Below are 6,385 nucleotides of genomic sequence, written 5' to 3'. Positions count from 1 at the left end.
GACGGTAGGCTACCGAAAGGGCATCAAACTAGTGGGTCGCTAGGCAACAGTCGGGCAATTCAAGTGAATAGGCAGCGTGAAAATTAATCTATTATTTTCGTGAAGACTTTACGAAAGGCGGGCAAAAACGTGAATGCACCACGAAAATTAATATATTTTTTTCGTGAATACTTCACGAAATGAGTGAGATACGGTTGGAGCGTGTGTCTGTGTCTGTGTGCGTGCACACCCCACCTTCTTTGTGGGTCCCTCCCATTGACTTCCATTCATATTAACCCTAACAATAGAGGGGTAGTCTCCCGAACTTCCATGTTGAGGTCACTGTACGGAGAGTCTGAACAATGGTGGGGAAAGCATTAATCAGAGCCCCATGGGCTAACTGCCCCTTATGATACCGTCAATAGGCCTATCTTGCAAACAAAGGTGGAACATAACTAAGTATTTTTACTTCGTTACTGGACTTAAGTAGTTTTTTCTGGAATTTGTACTTACTTGGGTAAAAATAAAAATGCAGACTTTTACTCAATTACATTTTTTGACAATTACTTGTACTTTCTATTCCTTATATTTCTAGAAGAAGACTTTGTTACTAGTTACATTTATCCTAGGTTTTCCTGTTGTGTTTCGTGGATATTTGAGTAGCCTCAGCTGCGGGCAGGGAGGTGGGACCAAGCCCCTCTTTCAAACTGTCACCCAGACAGAAAAGATACTGTAAAAAACATTAACAGGACTCCATAGTCATGTTCGAATAGAACCGAAAATCGTTGCAGAAACTTTTTCCAATTGGATCAAGTAAGCAGACATACTTGTAGGCCTACTCAAAAAGTACATTTAAAAGTTAGTGCTTATGACCTTTACTTAAGTACATTTCTGGTGTACAACTTTTACTTTCACTTGAGTCATTTTTTCACAGGGTACTGCTACTTTTACTTAAGTACACAACTTCAGTACTTCTTCCACCTCTGCTTGCAAAGTGCTCCGGTTGTCCTGAAGAAAGTGCACTCTGTCGCGCGCGGTTGCTTGCGAAATGTAAGGCACACAGCAAGCATATGCACAGCCTAAATGCTTATTCCTTCCTAATTTACATTTACTGCTCAGCTTTGGGCATATGCCACACACACATGCTCTCCAGTCATCGCGATCCTGGTCCATCTTTTCCAGTTGTCCCCATGTGTAGCCAGACCTCAGTTGTGTGCCTTCCATTTTTCCTATAATAGTTGAAAATGGAAAGCCGAAGATGCCAAATGGCATGCCGCCCTGGTGAGATTATGGATGAAAGTCAATACCGACTCCCATCCCCTTTCCTTTTGCCACGTGTTGCCTTAGTGTCACCCTGCCACTGTGGAGGTTTCCCCGCTGTCAACCTGTCCTGCGCGGTGTGACTTCAGGGGGGCTCCCCCCCATTCAATACCCTGATTGCAAATTATAGAATGTCGTTTAAATTGTGTTTTTCTAAATGTTGAATAAAGCTTTGGACATCAATGACATCAAGCCTTGTGTCACAAGGTCGTAGCAGGAGATAGGTTCTATGAGAGGAGGAAGTTTGGCTTGCACCCACTGTAGGGTTGGCAAGTGAATCTAGGTATGAAAGGGGGATGTTGACAGTGATAGGAAACCTGGGTTCAGACAATACAATCCAGTGCTACATATTCCAAATTGCCTGTTTTTACCTGTCGAATTAAGGGGACTTGGACAGGTAAAACCAGGTCATGTGGAATTTCTCAACTAGATTGCAGCTTCTGAATCAAGGTTGTCCATCACTGGTTGTTGATCTGTACTTTTCTATCAAGTGGACATTAGCTCTGCTGTCATCATCCCATAAGAGTGATGTCATTGGTAAGTGTTATGATGATGTGGTTGGTGGCTGTGTCGGAGTAGATTGTGCAATGCGGTGTTTCATCATCAGAACCATTTTTTAATTCAGGAGTATTTGTTTGAGCTCTTTTCCAGCAATGCCCACATCAATGTGAGTCAGCCACATTCAGAATGAGTTCATACACAACTTGTGCGCAAACCGAAAACTGCCACCATTCTGTTTAAAACTGGAAATATTCCTTGTATGTAATATTCCTCGTATGTGTAGCCTACTTAAAGGGACAGTTTGGTCAATTTCAACATGCAGTTGTATTGCTCACGCTACCCTTGACTTGTCAGTACCTGGTGATGCCACATTTTTCGGCTCAGCCCTTTCCGAGATATGAGCAATTCTAATGGGGGCAGCGTTTGTTTACATTTTTAAAAAATGAAACATAGGCCAACTCCAAATATTTTCCAAAAAGGTAGCCTACTGCTGTTTGCTAGTTGTTGCTGATGTTTTATAACCTTTTGGATGTTTTTGGGAATAAATAAAAATGTTTTTTTGAAATGTAAACAAAGAGCTGCCCCCATTACAATGACCAGGATCTCGGAAACGGTTGAAGAAGAAGAAAAAAAAATCTCAGACACTGACAAGTCCAGGGTAGTGTGAGCATTACAACTGCATGTTGAAATTGACCAAACTGTCCCTTTAACTGTGTCTTCTGACTGAGGTGAGTTGGAGGTGGGGTGTGTGTGTTAAATGTCACCCTTGTTTTCTTATTAACCACTAACAACACTACATTACATTACATTACATTACATTACATTACATTGCATTTGGCAGACGCTTTATAACCAAAGCGACTTTCAAAAGAGGACATAATCAAGCCAACATCACAAGCAAATACAAAGTGCACAGGAAATATACAGAACAACAAGTGCAGTTGCAAAGAGGGGTTAGTTTTTTTTATTATTATTATTAATAAAGAGTTGCTGTTGGCACTAACAGAAACCTGGTTGAAGCCTGAAAACACAGCCACTCCAGCAGCACTGTCAGCTAACCACTTATTTTCCCACACCAGTCGAGTAAAGAAAAGGGGAGGGGGAACAGGGATCCTTATCAACAAGCATTGGAGCTATGCCCCCCTGCTGCCTGCCAACAACTACAGCTGCTTTGAATACCATGCCATTAAAGTCACAGCTCCTATCAAGGTGTCTGTACTTGTGGTCTACCGTCCCCCAGGAACACTGGGCGACTTCATTGAAGAACTGGATACACTGATCTCCTCCATCACGGACCTAGGCGGCCCCCTACTTGTCCTCGGCGACTTCCACATACACCTAGACAAGCCATACGCCACAGACTTCAAAGCCCTGATGAACTCATTTGACATTCAACTAGCCAGCTGCCCCCCAACTCACAAGAGTGGTAACCAGCACCCTACTGGTCACATATAGGTGAAATCTACGCAACCTGTCATGCACTAGCTTTGCATCAGTGGTGGCAGATGCCTTGCCCTCAGCAAGCGTGCTCTCCTCTCTCGATGTAGACACTGCTACGGATTCGCTCAGCTCCACATTGACCTCCTGCCTCGACAACCTGTGCCCACTAGTCACTAAACCTGCAAGACCTTCACAACCGCGACCATGGCTGACAGAGACCATCCGAGCTCTACGTACCACCCTCAGAGCGTCGGAAAGGAAATGGCGCAAAACCTGCAACCCATCTGACCTCGAAAAACTTAGATCTCTACTAGCCTCCTTCTCCGCCTCTGTAACAGCTGCCAAGACGACCTACTACAATGACAAGATCAGCAACACTATAGACCCATGTTAGTTGTTTTCTACATTCAAGTCACTGCTCAACCCTCCCCCTCTCTGGCTGCCACAGACCTGAACCCAGACAACTTTGCCACCTTTTTCACGGAAAAGACGGCAAATATTAGCAAGCAATTCTGTGAGCCGCCCTCCACCCCAGAAGATACCCCCCTGGCAAACATGCTGACTCCTGCAACACTCCATGAATTCACTCTACTCTCTGAAGAAGACATTTCCAAACTCATCACAAGGAGCCATCCCACTACCTGCCTACTGGACCCAGTAGTACCCACGAACCTTCTTCAAGACATTGCCCAAACAGTGGTCCCAGCAATCACATCCATCATGAACTCCTCACTCTCCTCTGGCACTGTCCCCTCCGCTTTCAAACAAGCAAGGGTGACACCACTACTGAAGAAGCCTACACTGAACCCTGCTCATGTAGAAAACTACAGACCAGTCTCACTGCTTCCCTTCCTACCCAAGACACTAGAAAGGGTAGTTGCAAAGCAGGTCACCAACTTCCTAAAATAGAACGGATTACTGGACCCAAAACAATCTGGTTTCAGAAGTGGACACTCAACTGAAACTGCGTTACTCTCAGCGACTGAAGCTCTAAGGAATGCAAGAACGGAAGGACTATCCTCGGTCCTCATCCTGCTAGACCTGTCTGCAGTCTTTGGCACAGTCAACAACAAGATCCTGCTGAGGACACTCACGGCCATGGGAATCACTGGCGGTGTCCAGTCATGGTTCAACTCCTACCTATCTGGACGCACCTTCAGTGTGTCATGGCAAGGGAAACTGTCTACGACTCACACCCTCTCCACAGGCGTACCCCAAGGATCAGTGCTGGGACCCCTTCTGTTTGCAATATACACCTCCTCCCTGGGACGTGTCATTCAAACACATGGATTCTCCTACCACTGCTATGCTGATGACACCCAGATGTACCTGTTGTTCCGTCCAGAGGACACCACGGTATCGGCACGCATCTCTGCCTGCCTCGCCGACTTGTCAACATGGATGAAGGACCACCACCAACAGCTGAACGTGGCCAAGACAGAGCTCCTGGTGATCCCAGCTAAAGAGTCACTCAGTCACAACATCAACCTCAAGATAGGCTCCACAATCGTGACCCCAAACAAAGTCGCCAAAAACCTTGACGTCATGATTGATGATGAGCTGTCATGCTCCAACTACATCAACTCAGTCATCCGGACCTGTCGATTCCAGATGTCCAACATACGGAATATCAGACCTGTGCTGACACAATATTCTACACAACGACTGGTCCAGGCCACGGTCCTGTCCCGCGTTGACTACTGCAACTCACTCATGACAGGTCTAACTGCTTGTGCGCTAAAACCTCTGCAGATGATCCAGAATGCGGCGGCACGCTTGATATTCAATCAACCCAAAAGGACCCATATTACTCCTCTGTTTATTGAGTTGCACTGGCTACCGATTGCCGCCCGGATCAAGCACAAGGCTTTGACCCTTGCCTACAAAACCATCGCAGGAACGGCCCCAGCTTATCTGAAGGACCTACTAACGCCTTATGTTACTGGAAGAGAACTGCGCTCATCCAGCACAAGCCGTCTGGCTCTGCCATCCAGTCGCTCTAGGTACTCCCAGTCAAGACTGTTCTCCGTTGTTGTACCCAAGTGGTGGAACGGTCTCCCAGAGGCAGCAAGACTAAGCACATCTCTTGCAGCCTTCAAGAAGCAAGTAAAGACCTTCCTCTTTCGAGAGGAGCTACTAAACTAATGCTTGAGCTGGCCTAGCCCCAGGGCAGACTCTTGACATGATGTTTAGTTTAGTTTAGTTTGTGTGTGTGTGTGTGTGTGTGTGTGTGTGTGTGTGTGTGTGTGTGTGTGTGTGTGTGTGTGTGTGTGTGTGTGTGTGTGTGTGTGTGTGTGTGTGTGTGTGTGTGTGTGTGTTTGTGTGTGTACTCTTTATTAATTAAAAAAAAAAACTAACCCCTCTTTGCAACTGCACTTGTTGTTCTGTATATTTCCTGTGCACTTTGTATTTGCTAATGCCCTCCCAGACCGCCCAGCCCAGACGTAACTTGGAAAGAAAATAGTTTTGACTGGAGCGATTAAAATTTGGCCAAGCCATGCTATAAACTGAAACTAGCAAAAATGAGGAAACGACTGTCTAATATCCGCATACCTGAGTAAGCTTTAAACAATAACCTGTCCAGACCACCCAGCCCAAATGTAACTTGGAAGGAAAAATGTTTGGGCCGGAACGCTTAACATTTGGCCAAGACAGGCTAATCTGAAACTGGCAAAAATGAGGGAACAACTATTTAAAATACCTGCATACATAAGTAGGCTTTCAACAGATGATAGTGTGGCTGGTGTGTCGGAGTAGATTTTGCAATGAGGTGTTTCATCATCAGAACCATTTTTTAATTCAGGAGTATTTGTTTGAGCTTTAAGCTATTTTTAAGCAATGCCTCATCAATAAGAATAATACAAATAATCAAACAAATAATCACAATCAACAATTTGACTAGTAATAAATAATCAAGGCAACAATGAAAAAAGGGAATAAACAAAATAGCCTATATAAAAAGGCACATAGGCTATGTGCTTAATACTAACATAAGGCATACTGCATGAAGCAAGAACACTCCAGCACATAATCAATGAAGTCATATACGTAGTGTTGTTCCTGCTCTTGACGGCCTGTGGACACTCTACATGGAGTTTTAAATGTTAATAATGCTACCATTGGTCTTCCAAGCAAACGCACAACC

This window comes from Engraulis encrasicolus, chromosome 24 (genome assembly GCF_034702125.1).
Source record: "Engraulis encrasicolus isolate BLACKSEA-1 chromosome 24, IST_EnEncr_1.0, whole genome shotgun sequence".
In the NCBI taxonomy this organism is placed as follows: domain Eukaryota; kingdom Metazoa; phylum Chordata; class Actinopteri; order Clupeiformes; family Engraulidae; genus Engraulis; species Engraulis encrasicolus.
Note: the sequence above shows the minus strand (reverse complement) of the source record.